The sequence below is a fragment of the Tachyglossus aculeatus genome, chromosome 1 (genome assembly GCF_015852505.1).
Source record: "Tachyglossus aculeatus isolate mTacAcu1 chromosome 1, mTacAcu1.pri, whole genome shotgun sequence".
Classification (NCBI taxonomy): domain Eukaryota; kingdom Metazoa; phylum Chordata; class Mammalia; order Monotremata; family Tachyglossidae; genus Tachyglossus; species Tachyglossus aculeatus.
In genome coordinates, this window is record NC_052066.1 from 60,663,633 (window position 1) to 60,687,826 (window position 24,194).

The window sequence follows — 24,194 nt, forward strand, 5'->3', positions numbered from 1 at the left end:
AGCGCTTACTACAAGTCAAACACCATTCTAAGAACTGAGGTAAATACAAGTTACAGTCTCACAAGGGGCTCACAGTTTAAGGAAGAGGAAAATAGGTATTTAAATTCCCATTTTCCAGGTACGGAAACTGAGGCACAAGCTAAGTGACATTTTGGCTTATCTCCCCAACTCAAGTGTACGTTCCTTGTGGGCAGGAAACATGTCATTTATTTACCATATGCTTCCCAAGCACCTAACACCAAGCATTTCAACAAGAGAGCAGTCGGTAATACTTAGCAAAGGCATTAAATTACCCTATTTAGATGAAAAACAGATTTCTGATTTCTAAATAAAGAAAAACTCTTTTATAACTAGAGAGTTAAAAAAAAACAACAGTTTCCCTGTCATCTGGTCTGGATTCCTACCTTTCCACCCATCCCATCCACCTATCTGACTAAATGCACTAAAGAGAGTTAAATCCATGTAAGGGAAATCCCTCAGCCTCTTCAGTTCTGGGTGGAGTTCAGTTTTGACGGAGGGCGGGTAAAAATCTGGGTCCTCTCAATGTCTTTAATTTTCCAGTGAGTTCATAATGGGCCTTTAATGGAAACTGCTTATCTTTCCAAAGAAAGATTACTTAGTCATACACTTAGAGAAAGATAAATTTGCAAATTACGGTAGTATCTCACCAGAAACAGAAACAGAAAGGAAAAAAAAAAAATAAGTACTCGGAATTGTCCTGGAAAGATTTGCTTCCAATACATTAATTCTCCGCTCAAAGGGTCTGGGAAAAATGGCTCCCCATACCCACTGTCTTAGAAGGGAAAATGCGGCACTCTTTGCCAACAGCCAATGCTGGCCGGGTCCAGGGCTAAGAGCTCACCACCATTTGGAAGTGGGTTTGAGGGGACTCAGGTTCATCAATCCCTGTGGGGCAAAGGGGGCTGGGCTGGACAGACCTGGGCCTATGGTCCTGGAGTCGCACACACAGCATAACACCAGCCTGTGAGTCAGAGGAACTGGATTCTCAACCCATCTTTGCCAACTGTCTGCTGTGTGACCTTGGGCCAGTAACTTTACTTCTCTGAGCCTCAGTTTCCTCATCTGCTTAATGGGGATTCAGTACCTGCGCTCCCTCCTACTCAGACTGTCAGTCCCATGTGGCAACTAATGATCTTGAATCTATCCCAGCACTTAGTATGGTGCTTGGCACATAGTAAGCGCTTAACAATCGCCAGAACTATAATAATAATAATGCTGGTATTTGCTAAGCGCTTACTATGTGCAAAGCACTGTTCTAAGCGCTGGGGGGATATAAGGTGATCAGGCTGTCCCACATGGAGCTCACAGTCTTAATCCCCATTTTACAGGTGAGGTACCTGAGGCACAGAGAAGTTAAATGGCTTGCCCAAGATCACAGAGCTGACAAGTGGTGGAGCCTGGATTCGAACCCATGACTTCTGACTCCCAAGTCCATGCTCTTTCCACTGAGCCACGCTGCTTCTCTGTAGTTGCAGCCCAGAAGTGCTCCCAAAGAGGGGTCTTTTTCTGGTCCCACTCCCCCCCACCCAGTTGCCACAGTCAATAAACTGTATTTACTGAGCACTTATTGTATGCAGAGCACTGTGCTAAGCGCTTGGGAGAGTACAACAATAAACAGACACATTTCCTGCCCACAACAAGCTTACAGTGGGGGGGGGGGGGGCTGACATTAATATAAATAAATTACAGATATGTATTTAAGCGCTGTGGGGTTGGGTGTGGGGAGATGAATAAAAAGGAGACAGGGTTATTCAAAAGGGAGTGGGAGAAGAGGAAAAAAGGGCTTAATCAGGGCAGCCCTCTTGCAAGGGATGTGCCTCCAATAAGGCTTTAAAGGGAGTAACAATAATTGTCTGTTGGATATGAGGTGGGAGGCTGTTCCAGGCCAGAGGCACGAAATGGGCAGAGTCAGTGGCAAGATAGATGAGATGGAGGTTACTGCATCAACCCGTTTTTTCCCGTTTGTTTTGTGTTTTTTTTCTTTAAGTGGTATTTGTTCAGTGCACACTATGTGCCAGGCACTGTGCTACACACTGGCCTTACCACCTCTATCCTCTTAGTCTGTCCCCAAAGACTGGGGAGCCAGCACAAGCAGGAACCCAAAACTGGACACCAGACACCCTACTCCAGCCTGCCCCATTGGCTCCTCCTACATGGCTGGATCTAGAATTTACTATCTGTAGGTAACTGGAACCCCTCTCAGGATCACACCGAGAGAGTTCCCAATACTCTACCAGTCTCGGCTACAGGACGGAGAGTCAAGCAGAGGCCTATCCATTCCATTCCTAGCTTGGGCAGTGGCTAGCGGGTGGAAGGCAATCTGCAACAAGTCAAAACTCCCCTGTGCCGGGCAGCAGCAGCATGGGAGAGAGTAGAGGGCGGAGACTCAAGTTTACTATGTGGAAGGAGGCAATGGTAAACCATTTCCATATTTTGACCAAGAAAACTCCATGTATACACTACCAGGACGATTGCATATGGAAGTTGGGCGTTCTGGGAGAGATGTGTCCATAGCATCAATATGGGCCGAAGACGGTTCAATGGCATAAAACGAGACAAGGTAACTGAGAAGCACCATGGCCTAGTGGATAGAGCACAGGCCTGAGAGTCAGAATAACCTGGATTCTAGTCCTGGTTCCGCCACTTGTCTGCTGTGTGTGACCTTCACATTCAATTCATTCAATTGTATTTACTGAGCACTTACTATGTGCAAAGCACTGTACTAAGCACTTGGTACAGTGATAACAATAAACAGACACATTCCCTGCCCACAATGAGCTTCACTTCTCTGTGTCTCAGTTACCTTCTCTGAAAAATGGGGATTAAGATTGTGAGCCCCATGTGGGACAGGGACTGTGTCCAACCTGATTAGCTTGTATCTACACCTGTGCGTAGAACAGTGTCTGGTACACAGTGAACATTTAAATATCATTAAGTGTGACTTTTGTGTAAAATAATAATACTACTAATGATAATACCTAGGGGGTCAAGCATTGTACTAACCACTGGAGTACGATACATGAAAAACAGATCAGAAACAATCCCTGTCCCACACTAGGCTCAGTCTAAGAGGGAGGAGACCAGATGTTTCAACACCATGAGGCACACAGAAGTTAGGTGGCTTGTCATAGGTCACAAAGCAGGAACGTGGCAGAACAGGGATTGGAACTCAGGTCTCTGGATTCCCAGTCCAGCACTCTTTGCACAATGTCATGTTGCTAGTAAAACAAACAAATCTTCACAGACCTTTGGCAGCAGAATCACATCCAAGCCATCACCAAAACCTGCCGATCTCAGCTCCGCAACATTGCCAAGATCCGCCCTTTCCTCTCCATCCAAACTGCTACCCTGCTCATTCAAGCTCTCATCCTATCCCGTCTGGACTACTGCACCAGCCTTCTCTCTGATCTCCCATCCTCGTGTCTCTCTCCACTTCAATCCATACTTCATGCTGCTGCCCGGATTATCTTTGTCCAGAAACACTCTGGGCATATTACTCCCCTCCTCAAAAATCTCCAGTGGCTACCAATCAATCTGCGCATCAGGCAGAAACTCCTCACCCTGGGCTTCAAGGCTCTCCATCACCTCGCCCCCTCCTACCTCACCTCCCTTCTCTCCTTCTACTGCCCAGCCCGCAACCTCCGCTCCTCCACCGCTAATCTCCTCACTGTACCTCGTTCTCGCCTGTCCCGCCGTCGACCCCCGGCCCACGTCATCCCCCGGGCCTGGAATGCCCTCCCTCTGCCCCTCCGCCAAGCTAGCTCTCTTCCTCCCTTCAAGGCCCTGCTGAGAGCTCACCTCCTCCAGGAGGCCTTCCCAGACTGAGCCCCTTCCTTCCTCTCCCCCTCGTCCCCCTCTCCATCCCCCCATCTTACCTCCTTCCCTTCCCCACAGCACCTGTATATATGTATATATGGTTGTACATATTTATTACTCTATTTATTTATTTATTTTACTTGTACATTTCTATCCTATTTATTTTATTTTGTTGGTATGTTTGGTTCTGTTCTCTGTCTCCCCCTTTTAGACTGTGAGCCCACTGTTGGGTAGGGACTGTCTCTATGTGTTGCCAATTTGTACTTCCCAAGCGCTTAGTACAGTGCTCTGCACATAGTAAGCGCTCAATAAATACGATTGATTGATTGATTGATTGATTGAATTAGGTCCCAGCCACTCCCTCACCATGGAACTGGACATCTATGGCATGAGAAGAAAAGGTGTCCCGCCCCCACTTCACCAGGCCTTCCCATAAAGCCCCTGCGCCCACAAGGATGAATGAGAAATCAGTAGAGAATGTTGAGAAGGCCTTGGCAAGAGCTGCAGCTATGACTACTGTGATTGTTAGACTCTGAGCAATGAGGAACGGTTATCTTTGCCCTGGTCTTTTATGGCACCTTGGTATTATTCATTCAATCGTATTTATTGAGCGCTTGGGAAGTACAAGTTGGCAACATAATTTCATCTTTCTATATATTTGTCTCACCAACTCCCTTTCGCCCTGCTTATTCATACATTGCTGAACTCCTTCGGAGCCAGGGACCACATCTAATTCTCACTGTGTATTTATTCCTAGGATTTAGTATAAGAGGTGCTTCATAAAGTCACTGGACTGTGAGCTCGTTGTTGGCACGAATGCATCTGTTGTTATACTCACCCAAGAGTTGAGTTCTGTGCTTTGTACACAGTAAGTGCTCAATAAATATGATTGAATGAATAAAGAAATGCTCCGCTACTACTACTTCTAAATCCCTAAACAGAGGGGTTTTACCAGGGAAAACGCTACTTCCTGAAGACAAATAACATTTTTTGGCGGAATAGTAGTAAAGAATTTTGGTATCATTAATTTTCTGTGTATTTCCTGGGGAAAGAGGCTGGTAACTTTTTGTACTTGTTTGCAAACATGAATTTAATTCATTATTTTTTCAATATCCTTATCAAATTTTACAGCTGTTGGAAGCTAGTAACACGTTTACTGCAAAGAAAGCAGCATAAAAAGTAGTTTTGTAAAGCTTTAAACTTGTATATGTCCTATGGATCTATGAACATACACCAAAACAAAGCATCAAAATGTCCAATGTACAATGCACACTGTATTCAAATACTCACGAAAGAAACGTGTTTCAAGTAAATTTCACCAAGCAATTGTGCCAGACAGTGTAAAAAATATTATTTTAAGACACAGTAAATGATCAGTCAATCAATTTGCATCCCAGAAATATTTAAACACTATACTTGGCCCATTAATTGCCAGAATGCATCATTGCTATGTTCCAGACTTATTATTAAGAAAAATAATAGTGGTACTTGTCAAGTATTTACTATGTACCAAGTACTATACTGAGCTCTAGAACAGGCACAAGATAATCAGGTTGGACCCAGCCCCTGTCTCCCATGGGACTTACGGTCTACATAGACCTCACTCTAAATTAGCTTCCCTAATGTTACACAATCCCCTCTCGGGTTGCACCTGGAGAATTCCAGTTCTCTACCAGTCTCGACTATGGGAGGGAGAGTCAAGCAGAGGCATACACATTCCATTCCTAGTTTGGGCAGTGGCTAGCGAGTGGAAGGCAATCTGCTTCAAGTCAAAACTCACCTGAGCTGGACAGGAGCAGCATGGGACAGAAGGTAGCAATGGTAAATCATTTCCATATTTTTACTAAGAAAACTCTAAGGATACACTACCAGAAGGATTGCAAATGGAGATGGGGCGTTCTGGGAGAGATGTGTCCATGGCATCGCTATGGGTCGGAGACAACTCAACAGCATAAGACAAAACAAGAATGTTACAAAATAGATGACCTTTTCACTTTCTACCCAGAGGAAAACTAACACTTCTTTTGATCCCACCATAGTGGAAAGAGCACGGCTCAGGAATCAGAGGACTGGGGTTCCAATCCAGGCTCTGCCACTTGACAGCTGTGTGACTTGGGGCAAGACACAATATACAATATCTGTGTTTAAACTTACAGTATATATTCCTAGGACTTTTCAAAAGCTTGCCAGTTCTACAAAATAGAATAGACCAAATGCAATGATTTTGCACTTCAAACACTCTGAGAAAGAAAACTCACCAAATCATCCCTATCCCCACGCAAAGGTCGGAGCTGATGAAACAGGAGTAACAAGAAAAGTGGTGGGAAACTGCTGGCTCAGGGGAGGAACAGGACAATGGGGAAGCAAAAAGAGGTAGAATGAAAGACTCAATAGTGTATTGTTTTGGATCACATGCGTAAATAAACTACCACAGTCATAAATGAAAAATAATAGGGAGAGGTTTAAACCGAACTTAAGAAAACCCTTTTACAAAGTAAGTGTTCAAAAAATGAAATTTGTTACCACAGGAGGTAGTTCAGGAAGGAAATACAGATTGGCTCCTGAAATGTTTGGATAAGCAATCACAGGTGAGAGGTCTAAATTGAATGAAACTGGGAAATGTCAGGAGGCTGAAAAACAAATGTATAAAGATTCAGGGGCCAGAGGTCCACAAAAGGTTAGTAGGAGGGAAAAGTTGGGGGTGGTAAAGGTTGCATCCCTAACTGTAAGAATGGATGTAATGGGGAATAACCAATCAAAGTGTTCCCCCCAGCATCCTCTGTTGCCTTTTCAGGGATAGTCTCCAGTTTTAAGGCACAGCCAACAAAAACAGCAGTTGCTGAGTTGGCGGTAAGCTTTCTACAAGGCAAAGGAGTTCCGGGTAGTCTTCACGTAACTGTTCCCATCCTCTTTTGCATTATCCTAAAAGTGTTCTCATCTCTAAAAAGTCTATCCCAAGTGACTTCAGCTCATTTCTAAGGAAGGAGAGTTGACAGAGTTCATAAACTGAAAGAGCAAAAGAGCTTTCAAATGGGCCAGCCATGTATTGTGATGTGCTATTTCAATTAGCTTCCTTTTCTTTGACTTGTCTTAAAACTTTGCATAAAAACATTTGGATGATGAACGGCAGAAAAGGAAAAGAGCTCACACCACCATCTAAATGAACAAAACACAGTATCAGTCTGTATCACCTTTTTCTCATCTAGAAAAGTGATTAGTAGAAATTCAAAGTAGAGCACTCAGTTTAATCTTACTCACGACCAATTAATGAAATACATAGACATTTTTGGCCATATTTTTCTAGCCTATTTATTTCTTCGGCTACTCTCTCACATTAAACCAACAATGTGTATTTTAGTCAGATCGCTGAAGCTCTAATTGTTTCATTAACTTCCTATCCCATTAGTGCAATTTTTTTAAGGAACTCGGCAAGCAAAAAAGACAACTCCTATATTGTAGCCTTGCATTAGATCACAAAAAAGCATTCATTAATTCTCTCTTAGGCAACCACATTGGTGGCCAAAATCTTTGTTTGGGGAGAGGAGAGAGCATTCATCAATTAGGTGTAGTAATGTTCTGGGGCTTTGTTTATAACTCTACCATAAATCACCATCTGTTAACCGACTAGAATGCTTTAACTGGTGTTTATGTAGTTCTGAATAAAGTAGAGAAAGAGGCCTTGTGTTAAAGCTGAATGCTATAATGATTTCCACATCCTAGATCAAACCCATTTTTCCTGAATAATGTCATTTCTAAGATTTGCTTTCCTTGTTTTTCACTGCATGAGTCGAGCTTCCAATTTTTTAAACACACACATCTACATAGGGAGGCCTGGTTTAATCATTTTTCAAAAGCCGACATCAGCGATTTAATCAGATCTTTTAAAGTGTCTTATTCTGGGATCTTGCAGCCAAATTATTTTGGAAAAAACACCTTTAATATGATCAGAACACCAAGCTTGGATAACCCAGCGCCCACCAAACCACATTTATATTCCAGCAGACTTGTTCAAACTTATCAAGTCAGATACACCAAGCTAGATTCTTCCTCATACTTAAAGTCACTCCCCAGTATTCAGTGAACTTAGGGCAATACATTAACTCCTTCAGATCATGAGAGAACCAGGTCTCGACTTAAATTGTGAATGCACCAACCACGAACTCTGTAGCAGAATTTAGTTTTGGGCTTTCCCATCTCCTATTGTGCTGATGTCACAAAATTGCCAGGTCTGAATATATTCATCTTGGGGCACATAGTTCTATGACAGGGGGCCTGAGCAATACCCTGGATCCCAATGCTCATGTTCCCTTAAAACCCAATCCTACCAATAGATTACATTTATTGAGTGCTTACTAACTGTACCTTAAGTACTTATTAAGTGCCAAACAATGTATTAAGCACTGGGGTAGAAACAAGATAATCAGTTGCCAAATGGGCCTCACAGTCTAAGTAGGAGGGAGAACAGGTATTGAATCCCCATTCTGCAGATGAGGGAACTGAGGCAGAAAGAAGTTAAATGACTTGCCCAAGATCACAGAGAAGGCAAGGGTAGAGCCAGGATTAGAACCCAAGTTCTCTGACTCCCAGACCTGTGCTCTTTCCACTGGGCAACATTGCTTACTGTATGAAGAACTTTGTACTAAACAATTGGTTTAACAGATTTGTAGACATGTTCCCTGCTCATAAGGAGCTTACAGTTCAGAGGGAGAGAGACATCTAATTAACCACACTCTGTATTTTTTTAAATGTTTCAGTAAATCATTTTTTTTCATACCTATACTACACAGAGTTCATAATTTGAAATGTTTCTGCACTGTTCCCTATGCCTGAATCATTTTTTTTAAATAGTGGGTAACAGTGAATCTCTGTGTAAAAGATTATTGACTGTTAGCTATCGTAGGTCCGAGATGATGTTAAAATTGAAGCAAAGGAAGGTAGAATGAGTTGCCCAGGGATTATTCCACCAGGTATTGAAACCAGAATTAGAACTTTCAGCATTTTGCAGATCAGATTAGATTAGAGAAGCAGTGTGGCTCATTGGGAAAGAGCACGGGCTTTGGAGGCAGAGGTCATGGGTTCAAATCCCGGCCCCGCCACTTGTCAGCTGTGTGACTTTGGGCAAGTCACTTCACTTCTCTGGGCCTCAGTTCCCTCGTCCGTAAAATGGGGATGAAGACTGTGAGCCCCACGTGGGACAACCTCATCACTTTGTATCCCCCCAGCGCTTAGAACAGTGCTTTGTACATAGTAAGCACTTAATAAATGCCATCATCATCATCATCATCACTGCTGTGGAGCTGAGGATGGGCTGAATAAAGGGTACAAATCCAAGTGTAAAGGCAACACTGAAGCAGGGAAGGCCTCTTGGAGATTTGTGTTAAGGGTTTGAAGGTGGGGAGAGTAATTATCTGGCAGATATGAAGTGGGGGGGAGGGCATTTAAGGCCTTATGCCTCATGGGTGAGGGGTCAGTGGTGAGACAGATGAGATCAAGAACAGTAAGTACATTGGAATTAGAGGAGCAGAGTGAGTATGCTGAGGTGCTGGAGCACATAGGTGAGTAGAGGTAGAAGGGAGCAAGGTGACTGAAATGCTGGAAATGCTCCAGGGCCACAAGAGTTCCCACAATGCCTGGAATTCTACAGGAACTAAAGAGTTTAAGAGTCTCCCTGAGGTCTCTGGATGGATCCCATAATCACTGGGGTCAGGTGGCCCACTGACAATACACTTCTCAAACACCCTTGCCTACTACTGGGGAAGCACCTTAAAGACAAAAGAGAATAGACTTTAGCACACTGCTTGGCACATAGTAGGCTCTTAATATGTGCCATTAAATAACAATTATTTTTAAAATAATTTAAATAACATTAAATAAAATTAAATAATTTTAAATAACATAAAAAACCTTGGTGTCATCCTTGACTCCGCTCTCTCGTTCACCTCACACATCAAATCCATCACCAAAACCTGCCGGTCTCAATTCCACAACATCGCCAAGATCCACCCTTTCCTCTCCATCCAAACCGCTACCTTGCTGGTTCAATCTCTCAGCCTATCCCGAATGGACTACTGCATCAGCCTCCTCTCTGATCTCCCAGCCTCCTGTCTGTCCCCACTTCAGTCTATACTTCACTCTGCTGCCCAGATCATCTTTGTACAAAAACACTCTGGGCACGTTACTCCCCTCCTCAAAAATCTCCAATGGCTGCCTGTCAACCTACGGATCAAGCAAAAACTCCTCACTCTCGGCTTCAGGGCTCTCCATCACCTCGCCCCCTCCTACCTCACCTCCCTTCTCTCCTTCTACAGCCCAGTCCGCACCCGCCACTCCTCTGCCACTTACCTCCTCACTGTGCCTCGTTCTCACCTGTCCCGCCATTGACCCCAGGCCCACGTCCTTCCTCTAGCCTGGAATGCCCTCCCTCCACACATCCACCAAGCTAGCTCTCTTCTTCCCTTCAAAGCCCTGAGAGCTCACCTCCTCCAGGAGGCCTTCCCAGACTGAGCCCCTTCCTTCCTCTCCCCCTCATCCCCCTCTCCATCCCCCCCATCTTACCTCCTTCCCTTCCCCACAGCACCTGTATATATGTATATATGATTGTACATATTTGTTACTCTATTTATTTTACTTGTACATATCTATTCTATTTATTTTATTTTGTTAGTATGTTTGGTTTTGTTCTCTGTCTCCCCCTTTTAGACTGTGAGCCCACTGTTGGGTAGGGACTGTCTCTATATGTTGCCAACTTGTACTTCCCAAGTGCTTAGTACAGTGCTCTGCACACAGTAAGCGCTCAATAAATACGATTGATGATGATGATCTCCTCCAGGAGGCCTTCCCAGACTGAGCCCCCTTTTTCCTCTCCTCCTCCCCATTCCCCCTGCCCTAACTCCTTCCCCTCCCGACAGCCTTGTATATATTTTTACAGATTTATTACTCTATTTATTTTACTTGTACATATTTACTATTCTATTTATTTTGTTAATGATGTGCATATAGCTACAATTCTATTTGTTCTGACTAGTTTGAAACCTGTCTACATGTTTTGTTGTCTGTCTCCCCCTTCTAGACTGCGAGCCCATTGTTGGGTAGGGACCATCTCTATATGTTGCCAACTTGTACTTCCCAAGTGCTTAACAGTGCTCTGCACACAGTAAGCACTCAATAAATACGACTGAATGAGTGAATGATCTTGTTTCCAGATGGAGATGTGGCAAACTGATCTCCCTTTATTCATTCCCCCAGCACTTATGTACTTTTCTGTAATTTATTTATATTAATGTCTGTAAGCTCCTTGTGGGAAGGAAATCTATCCGTTACCTTTTACTCTCCCAAGAGCTTAGTGAAGTGCTCTGCACACAGTAAATGCTCAATAAATACAACTGACTAATTTTAGCTCGATCCCAGATGGAATGACTGACCCTGGGCAACTCATTCCACCTCCTTTTTGCTTCCATTTTAACATCCACTTAGACCTATGACAGAAACCATGATGTAGCAAAGAGTGAATAATCCTTTACAAAGAGATTCACTGTTACCCACTTTAAAAAAAATGATTCAATACATGAGACAGTGAGAAAACATTAGAAATTATAAAAATGTATGCATAGCACAACGCATAAAAAAATTTAATGAAAAAATTTTAAAAATATAGTGTGGTTAATTCAAGTACATTTCGTATTTTAAACTACTTTTAAAAGTAAAATGGGTGAGCAGAGCAGACTTGGTGAAGTAGTCTAGGTGGAAATCCAAAAAAACATGCTGCACTCTGCCCAAAGTTACCCTCTCATGCTATAAGCTAGATGAGAAGCAGCACATCCTAGTAGATAGAGCAGGGGCAAGGGTTCTAATCCCCACTTGTCTGCTCTGTGTCCCTGGGCAAGTCATTTCACTGGGCTTCAGTTACCTCATCTGGAAAATGGGGATGAAGACTATGAACTCCACATGGGACAGGAACTGTGTCCAACCTAACCTATGCTAAATACAGTGACTGTGACAAAGTAAGCACTTAAATAACACCATTATTATTATTACTATTATTACTGTTATAACAACTCTGCTCTTAAATATGCTTCCACTAAACTGTGAGCTACCTGTGGGCAGAGATCATGTCTTTTATTATACTCTCCCATGGGTTTGGAGAGATTCTCTGCACACAGTGGGTGCTCAATAATTCTTTTTTCTGCACATCAACAATTCTATTCCATCCTTGGGAATGTGTCTACTAACTCTATTGAATTGTAATTTTACAAGCATTTAGTAAGTGCTTTGCACACAGTGCCCAACACACAGTAAATGTTTAACATATACCATCATTTATCACTGGTTGATCCTCATTTGTTTCTTCACCAGGCAATCAGCATTTTTGGAGTGCCGATAGTGTGTAGGGCATTGCTGCACTATGCACATTTAAGAGTATAACAAGAGACCCAATCCCTACCCCGAAGGACCTTACACTCCAATTTTTCAAGATCTTTACCTTCCCCCAAAAGTCTGCAGCCTTTTCAGCTCCTCCCTCTCTAACCCCTGAAGACCCTGATAAGTCTCTTGATAAGATAGAATCTATGCTCAACCTACCTAGAGGCCATCTTTACCCAACCCAGCTATCTTGCAAGAGATTTTTTCACCTAAATTCTCAAGCTTTGCTATCTTCTTTTCACCTCTTTAAAAAATAAAAAGTCTCCTACTCTTCTCTCCCCTGGTTCCATTGTCAATTGCATTTATTGAGCTGATGATTTAGTCATCAGAAAGCTTAGGTCCTATAACCCCAAGCACTCAGTGCAGTGCTCTGCACAAGGTAAGCACTCAATAAATACGACTGAATGAATGAATCAGCCTGCCCAGGGAAGTCATGTAATCAATCCTATTTATCGAGCGCTTACTCTGTGCAGAGCACTGTACTGACAACCAAAAATTCCTATTGGCAATACAGTGAAAGATGCAATCGCATTCTGTTAGCTAGACAACATGATGACAGGACGAGGAATTTGAAAATAGAATCGAGAAGGTCTGGCTGCTTTGGGAAATTATCAAAAGGAGTATGGTGGCAGCAAATGGCATCAGACTTCAGATGCAACTAAAGGTGTACAGGACTGTGGTGGTGTCCAACCTATCCTTCAGCTGGAAGGCCTGGACCACAATCAGCTCCTCAAGTAGTTCCTTCAGTGTTATTTACAGGGCACACGAGATCAAATTATTATTATTATAGTATTTGTTAAGCATTTACTACGTGCCAGGTACTGTACTAAACACTGGGGTGGATACAACCAAACGGGTTGGACACAGTCCCTGTCACACAGTATCGATTCTGATTTTACAGATGAGGTAACAGGCACAGGGAAGTTAAGTGACTTGCCCAAGGTCACACAGCAGACAAGTGACAGAGCCGGGATTAGAACAGATGACCTCTGACTCCCACGCCCGTGGTCTATCCACTATGCCAGGCAAGACAAGATCACAAACCATGAAATTCTGGAAAGTGGTCAGTCTCCAACTATCAGAGATATGTTCACCTTATCACAGCTATGCGGGGTGGAACACAGAAAGGGAATGACAGCAGGGTAATGATAACAACTGCAGGATTTGTTAAGTGGTTGCCATGTGCCAAGCACTATAAGCAGCCCTGGGTAAATATAAGATTCATTCATTCATTCAATCATATTTATTGAGCGCTTACTGTGTGCAGAGCACTGTACTAAGCACTTGAGAAGTACAAGTTGGCAACATATAGAGATGGTCCCTACCCAACAGTGGGCTCACAGTCTAGAAGATCATCAGAAAGGACACAGTCCCTGACCCTCAAGGGGATCTCGGTCTAAAAAGGGCAGAGAATGGAAACTGAGTCCCCACAAGGAAACCAAGGCATTAACAAGTGAAGTGACAGGCCCAAGGTCTTCCAGCAGGCAAAAAGTGGAGATGGGATTAGAAGTCAGGTTTTTGCTTAGTGGAAAGAGCACGGGCTTGGGAGTCAGAGGTCATGGGTTCTAATCCCCACTCCACCACTTGTCAGCTGTGTGATGTTGGGCAAGTCACTTAACTTCTCTGTGCCTCAGTTACCTCATCTGTAAAATGGGGATTAAGACTGTGAGCCCCACGTGGGACAACCTGATTATTTCTTCTAGACTGTGAGCCCGTTGTTGAGTAGGGATTGTCTCTGTTGCCGAATTGCACTTTCTCTGCACACAGTAAGCGCTCAATAAATACAACTGAATGAATTCTGCCTCCCAGGCCTGTGCTCTTTCCACTAAGTCACACTGCTGCATGGGAAGCTAAAACTGCAAAACTGAAAGTAAGAAGAGCTTAGAGAATATTTTAGGGACAAGAGTAAAACAAATCCTCAGACCATGCTTTATCCCAGCTGAAAACTGGGAGTTAACTGCTAAAGATAAACCTGTATGGGGGGGATTGCTATCAAGGGAATGGCTTTTTGAGAAAAAGCCTTGTGAAGAAGGAGACACAAGGAGGCAAAAGAAAAAACAACATCAGGTACAGCACACTAATATTAAACACCGTAACACAAACGTGGAGGCCTTTTTGGGTACACAACCTGGCCAGGACTCTGGGTCTCACACTGGCCTTTCAGTCAGTCATGCACTAATACATGAACCTCACCATCTGTGACAGGTCTTCTTCAGATACAAAGGACAGCTATTTACCATTATTTTAATCTGACTATAAAATTGCTTACTCCTGGTCTCTATTTTATCTATGCTATTATTCAGCAAGATAGAGGAAAATGACCTTGAGAAGAGCAAATGATAACAGTTTTAAGAAATTGGGAAGAATCCAATGGGGAAGAAAAAAAAACCAACAAAACAGGTAATTGAACAGCCAGCTTTCTTCAAGTCGAAGAAGTTGTGCAGCCCAGGAACCAGCCAGATCAACTCACTGGAATGACTACAAAGGGAAACACGATGTCAGCTGTTTGAACCCAGCGCTTTTCAGGGACTTAAAAGGGAATGTGGGAAAGGTTACAAAAAGGTAGAAATTAGACCAGACCATTAAAAAACACTGAAATACCACAACTATGGAGAGACAGGATGAAAAATGAATGAAAATTGGGAGGGGTTAGGAGGGGAGGATGCAACTAGCAAAAGACATAAAATGTGACAACAAAATTATTCAATGATATTAAGCAAGGCAGGATAGCATAAAGGATTAACTGATAACAGATGATCAGAGTCTTTTAACATTCAATTTTTTAAAAAAACAAAGAAGATTAAAAGTGACTGAGGCCAGGTCCTCTTTGAAAAGCCAAACTTGAAAGGGGAAAAAAACCAATGCATGGGTATTTTTAAAAAAAACTAGATATTTAAACCTTACAATCAACTAAGCAAACTGGAAAGACTATAATGGATGTTACTGCAAGGTCACAAGGAACAGTCCCCAAAAACTGAAAAAGGGCCAAAGCCATACCCATCTTCAAAGACAGATCCTAAAAAATCCAGGCAGTATGGTATCATCAGTACTTCAGGACACAGTATTTAAAAAACAATTTGCAGCTGACTAGAAGAGCAAAAGATACTAGGAAGGTTCTTTAGAAAGAAACAACTGGCTTCCTTCCAAGTTAGTGGCAGACCTTGTATAAGGGGGGAAAAAAAGCCAAAAGGAGCAATTTGATATAACCTAGCTAGTACGGTTTTTGTTAACCAGTTAACAGTCGCACAACAGCTAGGTTGTCCACAATATTGTTAGCTTTTGCCCGTGTCGTATGAGTGTTGCCCTCCAAAAGAAGTCATCAATGGCTCAATTTCAACCCAGCGAGTCTATTTATCAATTACTTCCTGAAAAGGGTTAATAATAATAATAATAATGATGGTATTTGTTAAGTGCTTACTATGTGCCAAGCACTATTTTAAGTGCTGAACACTGTTCTAAGCTCTGGTTACTACTGGCACCAGAACTAATAACTTGTTTTGATAAAACCACCTTATCAACACTAAATTGAGCCAGGTGCTAACTGTTGGGGAAAAAAGGAAGAGAATTCAAACCGACTTAGCAAGTTGGAAAAATACCCCTACTACACAGAATGGAATTCAATAAGGGTATAGGCAAAGGGAAGCCCACATAATCACACGATGGGGAAACAATTTTAAGAAAAGGAGAAAAAGATCTGGGAGTTGTCGTGAACCACAGCCTGAACATGATTTGGCAATGTTAGGCCATGATTTATCTGGACCATGTGGCAACCAGATAAGAAATCTTCCATTCACTCATTCAATCGTATTTATTGAGTGCTTACTGTGTGCAGAGCACTGTACTAAGCACTTGGGAAAGTACAATACAGCAAAAGAGAGACAATCCCTGCCACAATGAGCTCACAGTCTGGAGCTTGTATTTTCTGCTACCAGCCAGTCATGACAACATTGTGGCCGATTTTGATCACCCCACTTTAAAATGCATGTCAAAGGAACTGGCAAGGGCCCATAGAGACAAAGATGATCACAAAAGGAAATGAATGATCTAGACTAGAAAAGAGAAGGCTAGGGGTATGAAGTGTAGGATTCCACCTTAATATTTTCCTGGAAATGTGGGTGTCTTGTGGGATATGTTTTCCAATAGGCTGAAATGCGATGTATTCTTTTCCTGTTCCTGACATGATGGGAGAGCTCTTGGGTAATTTAAAGTTCACTTCAGATCATCGTCCACCATCCCTTTTTTATGGCATTCATTAAGCAAAGCACTGTTCTAAGCTCTTCCATGATGCAAAAGCAGCATTTGAGTTTCAAGGCTTGGGAGAGGGGGCGGCAGGGGAAATGGATACAAGACTTCAGGAGCAATGGAATCAGGGATCCACCCAGGACAAGCTCAGTAACTAAGTACGTCCAGCAAAATTCCACCAAGGATGCTTTTTCTTGGTTTCTCTATGAGTCCGGTCACAAACAGTAAGCTTCACTTATTGCGAGCTAAGTTACACGTATGCAAGGGTGTGAAATTAAAACATCTTTAGAAATGTTTTTCATTCAAACAATTCGTGCAAACAATAATACCACAAATTTGTAGGTGGGGGGCAATCAGTGGTATTTACTGAGTGCTTACGGAGTGTAGAGCATTGTAATAATAATAATAATGATGGTATTTGTTAAGCACTTACTATGGACCCAGCACTGTTCTAAGCGCTCGGAGGGGATAAAAGGTAATCAGGTTGTCACACGTGGGGCTCACAGTCTTCATCCCCGTTTTATAGATGAGGGAACTGAGGCCCAAAGAAGTTAAGTGATTTGCCCAAAGTCACACAGCTGACAAGTGGCGGACCTGGGATTAGAGCCCATGAGCAATGACTCCCAAACCCAGGCTCTTTCCCCTGAGCCAAGCTGCTTCTCAACTGTATTGAGAGCCATTGTACTGAGTGCTTGGGAAAGTACAACAGAGTTGGAAGACATGTTCCCTGCCCACAAAGCAGTTTATAGTCTAGAGGTGAAGACAAACATTAATATAAATGATAAATTACAACTATGTACATACGGGTTGTGAGGCTGAGGGTGCAATGAATATCAGGTACTTAAAGGGTACAGATCCAACTGCACAGGCAACGAAAAAGGTAGACTGAGCCCGTTGTTGGGTAGGGATTGTCTCTCTTGCTGAACTGTACTTTCCAAGCACTTAGTACACTGCTCTGCACACAGTAAGCACTCAATAGACACGATTCAATGAATGAATGAAAAAGGAGGGCTTAATTGGGGAAACCCTGATTGGGAAACAAGCCGGCAAAATCCCATTTTCTGTGCCTGATGGGCAAGTCTACTACTGCTACTATTACTACTACTAATAATAATAATAATATTCATTCATCCATAATTATGGTACTTGTTAAGCGCTTACTATGTGCCAAGCACTGTTCTAAGTGCTGGGGTGGATACAAGCAAATTGGGTTGAGCAGAGTCCCTGTCCCCATCTGGGGTGCTCAGTCCCAATCCCCATTTTACAGGTGAGGTAACTGAGGCACAGGGAAGTGAAATGACTTGCCCAAGGTCACAGCATACAAGTGGCAGGGCCAGGATTAAAACCCATGACCTTCTGACTCCCAGGCCCATGCTCTATCCACTATGCCATGCTGCTAATGGTATTTTTTGAGCATTTACTATATACCAAGCACTATACTGAGTGCTGTGGTGATTGGAGTAAATTCAGAAAAGACACAGTGGGGTTCACCGTCTATGGGGAAGGCCTGAAGGCTGACCAAAAAAAAATCAGTGCTACAGATCCAATATCTAGTGTTCAGACTTCCCTATAACAAATGTTACCAGCCCTGGTTTGGCTCCCTGGTTCACTGAGTTTTCAGCAGTACAAGAAAGGGGCAAAAATAAATCACTATTCAATAATTCTGAAAGTATACTGGCCAGGCCACTGGGGGAAAATGTCACTGTCAGGAACACCTTTACGTGGATAAATGATAATCCCTATGATTTGGTGGTGTCTTTTACATAGTGTCACTTTCTTTTTAAGACGTTGAGGTACTTTATCTGTCCAACCTCCCATAAAAGGCAAGCCTCAGCCATATTTAGCATGTCGGGCAATGTCAAGCCTTGGGAGATCATATAACAAAGAAAAGAATCCAAGTCTCAATCTTCTGCCAGTATTCTAGCCTCTTGGCGATTCATCACCTCTTTAGGTTTAATAACTGACCTTCTTAAAAGTGCTAATTGCACTACTTTTTTTAAAAAAATGCAATTACGAAGTTGGAAAAACCAAATATTTTGGTGTTCTGATTTTAGGCTTCTTTGTAAAGAACGTTTCCATCTAAGAATTCTTAAGGTGCATAACAGGCAGTCCTCAATGTTCTGAGTAATGACAGACGGTCCTCAGGTTTCTACATTTACACTCGGTCCCAGCTTTACAACACAATGATTTTGACAAAACAGCACTAGCCTCCTTCTGGGCATGAGCTCAAGGGATGAAGGTGGGAGAAGGAGGGTGCCTCAGGGAAATGGGGAAACAAATTAAAAAGCTACAATGAAGGACTGGAATTTAAAGAAGGCAGTGGCATGAAGTAACGGAGACGGGGTGTGGAAGAAGTTGTTTAATCACCAGGTAGAGTCACCATATCAACTTTACTTCTAATTAAGTAAAAACTGACTAACTGTGTAACCTCTTCGGGTCAACATAAACGCATTGTCACAATCCAACTCATCTAGAAATATGCCCATCCACGTAAATTTGGTTAAAAAAAATTGCCTTGGTTCAGAAACCCATCCTTTATTTATAATCAATGGTATTCACTAAACACTGTGTGTAGAGCACTGTACTAAGCACTTGGGAGAGTACAACAAAACAGAGTTGATAAAAACATTCCTGCCTATAAGAATACAGTCTGGGGGGAGACAGACCTTAAAATAAATTATGAATAAGTTTCCATTTGATGTGAAGGTTCTGAAGGAGTGGGAAGTTAAAGAGATGATTAATTGCCAAGTTAGAGATGATTAATTGCCAAGAGGGTAGAATACTGACATGAGATGGACACCTGGATGCGTAGTGAATTTTTTTTTTTTTAAAGTGATCCAGGCATCCAGGTGAAACTATGTCAGACTGGAGTGGGGAAGGAGGAGGTGAGAGGTCAGCGAGGAGGCTGATGCAGAAGTCAAGGCAGGATATGATATGGGCTTGGATCAGTAGAGTAATAGTTTGTATAGAGCAGAAAGGGTGGGTTTTTGTTACACTGTGGAGGTAGAACTGACAGGATTTAGTGACAGATGGAATGAGAGAGAAGAGTCGAGGATAATGCCATGGTTATGAGCTTGTGAGATAGGAATGGTGCTGTCTACAGTGATGGAAAGACAGGGAGGACAGGACTTGGGTGGTGGTGACAGTAAAAACAATAATAGTTGTGGTATTTGTTAAGCACTTACTGTGTGCCAGGCACTGTACTAAGCACGGGGGGGGATATGAGAAAATCAGGTTGAGCACAGTTCCTGTCCCATGGAGGACTCACAGTCTCAACCCCCATTTTACAGAGAGGTAACTAAGGCCTAGAGAAGTGAAGTGACTTGCCCAAGGTCACACAGCAGACAATGGCAGATCCGGAAATTAGAACCCTTCTGACGCCCAGGTCCGTGCTCTATCCACTATGCCATGTTCTGTCATGGACATGTTTACTTTGCTTACTATGTGTAAGCACTAAGCACTAAACTATAGCAGCGGTAATAGTTTTATTTATTGAGCATTTATTGTGTGGAAAGCACTGTATTGGGAACTAAAATCCTGCACAATTAGACATAGACCCTGCTGCCAAAGGAGCTCACAAACTAAGGATGCAATAGGGAGGGTGGCAACAATCACATAAGACAAAGCTACGAAACACAAAAATGTGAGAGAACAACAAGAATACCAGAGAAGTAAGGACACTGTTCCCACAAAGAGCTTACACTCTAACAGGGGACAACAAACATAAAAATGTTTACAACTAGAGTGGTTGATATTCTATCTCCCAAGAAGCTAGTACTATGCACCGCATCAAGTTTTGTTTTTTCTTCCCCTTCTAGACTGTGAGCCCGTTGTTGGGTAGGGACCATCTCTAAATGCTGCTGACTTGTACTTCCCAAGCGCTTAGTACAGTGCTCTGCACACAGTAAGCGCTCAATAAATACAATTGAATGAATGAATCAAGTGATCACTCGATAAATGTTTATACTACTATAGAAGCAGTGTGACATAGTGGATACAGCATGGGCCTAGGAGTCAGAAGGACTGGGTTCTGATACCAGCTCCACCATACGTTTGCTGTGTGACCTTGGGCAAGCCACTTCACTTCTCTGTGCCTCAGTTACCTCACCTGCAAAATAGGGATTAAGACTTTGAGCCCCATGTGGGACAGGGACTGTGTCCAATCTGATTAGTTTGTATTTACCCCAGCGCTTAGGACAGGGCTTGGAATAAAGTCCGGGGGGAACAAGTACCACAATTATAGCTATTATTATAGAAATCCAAGCTCCTCACAGCTCATTCCAGCAGCCCCTACAGCCATGAGCTTTCCAACATTCCCCACAATGAGATGGCCTCAGGACTGCAGGTGCTTCCTCCCTCAACCTGGTTAGAGTAGAGGCTGATGGGAGGCATTGAGAAGCCTCCCTGCAGGCCCTGACAGTATTCTGATGTTAGGAGGCCAGAGTTACGTATCGGGCTCAAGCTCCAGGAGTTTCTTCTCCCTTACTGGGCTGGAGCATCATCCGACAGAGTCCCCTTAGACCATGAGCCCCTTGGGGGACTGAGATTTTAACTGACTTGATTATCTTGTATCTATCCCAGTGCTTAGTACAGTGCTCAGCATGTGATAAGTGCTTAACAACTGTCACAATTATTATTCTCAGTGGCAATGGTTTGCTCTAACACATGTGGACTAATAATGAAGCCAGGCTTCTTTTTAAATTAATGAATTGTCCTTTTATTCCTTTCAGGAATAAAAGCTCTAGGAACAAGGGACTTTTCGTGTGTGTTGCAAAAAAAACCAGTGGAAAGAACTGCATTAGGATCTCTTTCCTGGCGATTTCTTAGCACACAAAAACACAGAACTATCATATTATTTAACCTAAAAGCCCATCAGTGATCTTTTGCCAGAACACAAACTCTCTAGAGCAGAACATATACCAAGTGAGTGAAAAACCAAGCAGATGGAAATTGTTTTGTGTACTCAGATTAGTATGCTAACCCTAAGATAAATATATAGGGCCATATACGCATATCAATCACATTTACTGAGTGTTTACTGTGTGCAGAGCACTGTACTAGGCACTTTTACATAGAGTCTATATCTAGAAATATGTACGTATGCTTAACTACACACAATATTCCAGACACTTTGGAACTGGTTGGAAAATTGGGAATACACCAGACTGCAAGAATGTATTCAATCTATTTGAGGCATCACACAGAAATATTAACTGCTCACTTCTGTAATTTCAAAGAGGCAGCAACATTTTATTTCTGTGGTTAATGTGAAGGATGATAAAACTTGTTTTCCAAGTACCCATCTAGCTAGATTTTCAAATCTTAGAAGCCAAGATGTGGTTAACTTAAAAGTGCTGATTAGCAGATTGCATAATGCTGACTAATATAAAAGTTTAGTGATTTCAACTGGAAAGACTTTTTAAAGAAAAAGTTGTAAATTATCTCCTACAAAGAACACTGGCGAGTATGAGCCAGTTTTAAACAAAGGGCAAAATGATACTTATTAGTCAATAGGCATAAAACAATTCTGTAGCCAATGACCACAAATCCAGAGTTTTGTGTGATTTTTCTTCAACTTCATGAGAGTACAGTACTTGCTAGATTACTCACTTAACTCACAGAAATGATGTTAGTGCTTCCTTGTGACTTGGGTTGTTCCTCACTTCAGTGATTTCACAATATGAATCAACAAATTACTCAACCTTTACAAAAAGAATGAGGAATATATTTATCACGATTCATATGAGGTTTTTAAGAATTTATCTTTTAGACTGTCTTTTCAAAAGGGCTGAATCCAGTTGTCTGGTCCAATTATTTACTCAAAGCTCCTAAGAATGCCTGGTTTCAGCTAATGCTTCTTTCCTCTTTTCCCATTTTTTGGAGGGGAGGAAACAGTTGTTAAAATATGACATAACTTGCCATACAAATCATCAGTCATCACCAATGGTATTCATTGAGAGTTTACATAATAGAATGTAGGTGTTAAAATGAATAGGTCTTTGTAATTTTAGAAGCTGTCTTCCAATTAAGTAGAGAAACTTCTCTATTATAAAACAGTCCCAAATATATAATGCACCTTTTTTGTGCTAGTTAAGCACTTACTATGTGTCAAGGACTGTTCTAAGAGCTGAGGTAGAGTCATATCAATCAGGTCAGACACAGTCCTTGTCCCAGATGGAGCTCACAGTCTAAGTAGGAAGAGAAAGGAGTATTGACTTCCCATTTTACAGTTGAGGAAACTGAGGCACAGAGTGGTTAAGTGACTTGCCCAAGGTCACATTGCAGGCAAAGCAGAGCCAGGATTAGAACTCAGGTACTCAGACTCCCAGGCCCACACTCTTTCCACTAGGCCACACTGCTCATGGAATGCAAAGTTTTTTTTATAAGCCACCTTGCATTGATCCAAAGGGTGCTCAAACTGAAACACTGAACTCACAATGACGGAAAGAAGACTCGTGTGATAGCTGCTTCATGGGGCAATTGCTTTACTGAAAGGCACTTCTGCAGAGTTTAGAAATCAATTCAATAGTGGCATTCCAGTTACTATCCTCATTAAGGGTACCACACAACTGTTTCCTATTAACGACTTTGCTCCCTGCTCTCAGCTTCAGTGCCACCAATTCTCGGGGCATGACTGAGGCAGGGCCAGAGCAGGCCAATCCTGCCCCCTCACCACCCCCGCCAAAGGTGCATCCCTACTCTGGAGGGTGGGGTGAAAGGACCTTGCTGCAGATGAAAAAGGCCAGTCCCTCAGCAATGGCCTTTGGTGTGACCAGAGAATACTGATACCACATAACCAACTTCTGAAAGCAGTAAGAATCGAGAGTGCTACGGAATTTGTACACAGCACCCACATTCACTGAAAACACCCTCCATCGTGGAGGTTAATCTATGGTATTCATGGAGAGCACTGTAGTAGGCACTTGGGATTCAATTCAACTGTATTTATTGAGTGCTTACTCTATACAAAGCGCTGTATTAAGCACTTGGGAGGATATGATAGACTAAGTGGCCAGCAACCCTGCCCTTGAGGATCTTACCATCTACAGATGCCAAAATACATTTCTAGATTACTACTTCCTCTGCATTTCCACCACAGAGACTTAACTGATTGTATTTATTGAGCATTTACTGTGGGCAGAGCACTGTACAAAGCACTTGAGAGAATACAATACACCAGCATTGGCAGACATGTTTTCTACCCGCAAGGAGCCCAAATTCACTAACCTGCTGGTTCCCTTCTGTGTCATTTTCCACTCATTTTGACCAATGCTTTCCACAGAGAAAGTCCCCTCAGGTAGTAAGTGAGAGGAGCCCAGCACAGAACCACTTCAGTGTCCCAGCGAAAACAGTTTCTGGTACCCAAACCTACCAAATAGAATTTCTGCCCAAATTAATAAAGAAAAGGCAAATCTTCCATGTTCCGTGTATTCAGAATGGAAAGAAGAAGAAATAGTTAAAGGGAATAGGGAAAAGAGATGAAGGTCCCAAGTATCCCACGGATCTGGTGGGACTTAGACTATGATGCTTCATTCCTAATTCATTTGAAAAGATAGCATGCACAACCCCCAAACCCTGGTTGCCCAATGAATAGATTTTTGAAAGGAACTTCTTCATGGATGAGGGCATCATTCCACTACACTGAGTGGCTATAATGGCCACATAAAATGCACTGAAGATTGTTCTCTTTCATGTTT

General features: G+C 42.5%; 1 protein-coding gene and 1 non-coding gene across 3 annotated transcripts in view; one reads left to right on the forward strand and one right to left on the reverse strand.

The window, feature by feature from the left end:
* FNDC3B (fibronectin type III domain containing 3B) overlaps positions 1-24,194 on the reverse strand; it is a 423,729-nt gene that overhangs the window by 397,966 nt on the left and 1,569 nt on the right. The gene's annotated exons all lie outside the window — the stretch shown is intronic.
* LOC119935066 lies at positions 2,215-2,352 on the forward strand. Its single transcript, XR_005453071.1, has one exon. It is a non-coding gene; the product is annotated as a small nucleolar RNA SNORA7 (small nucleolar RNA).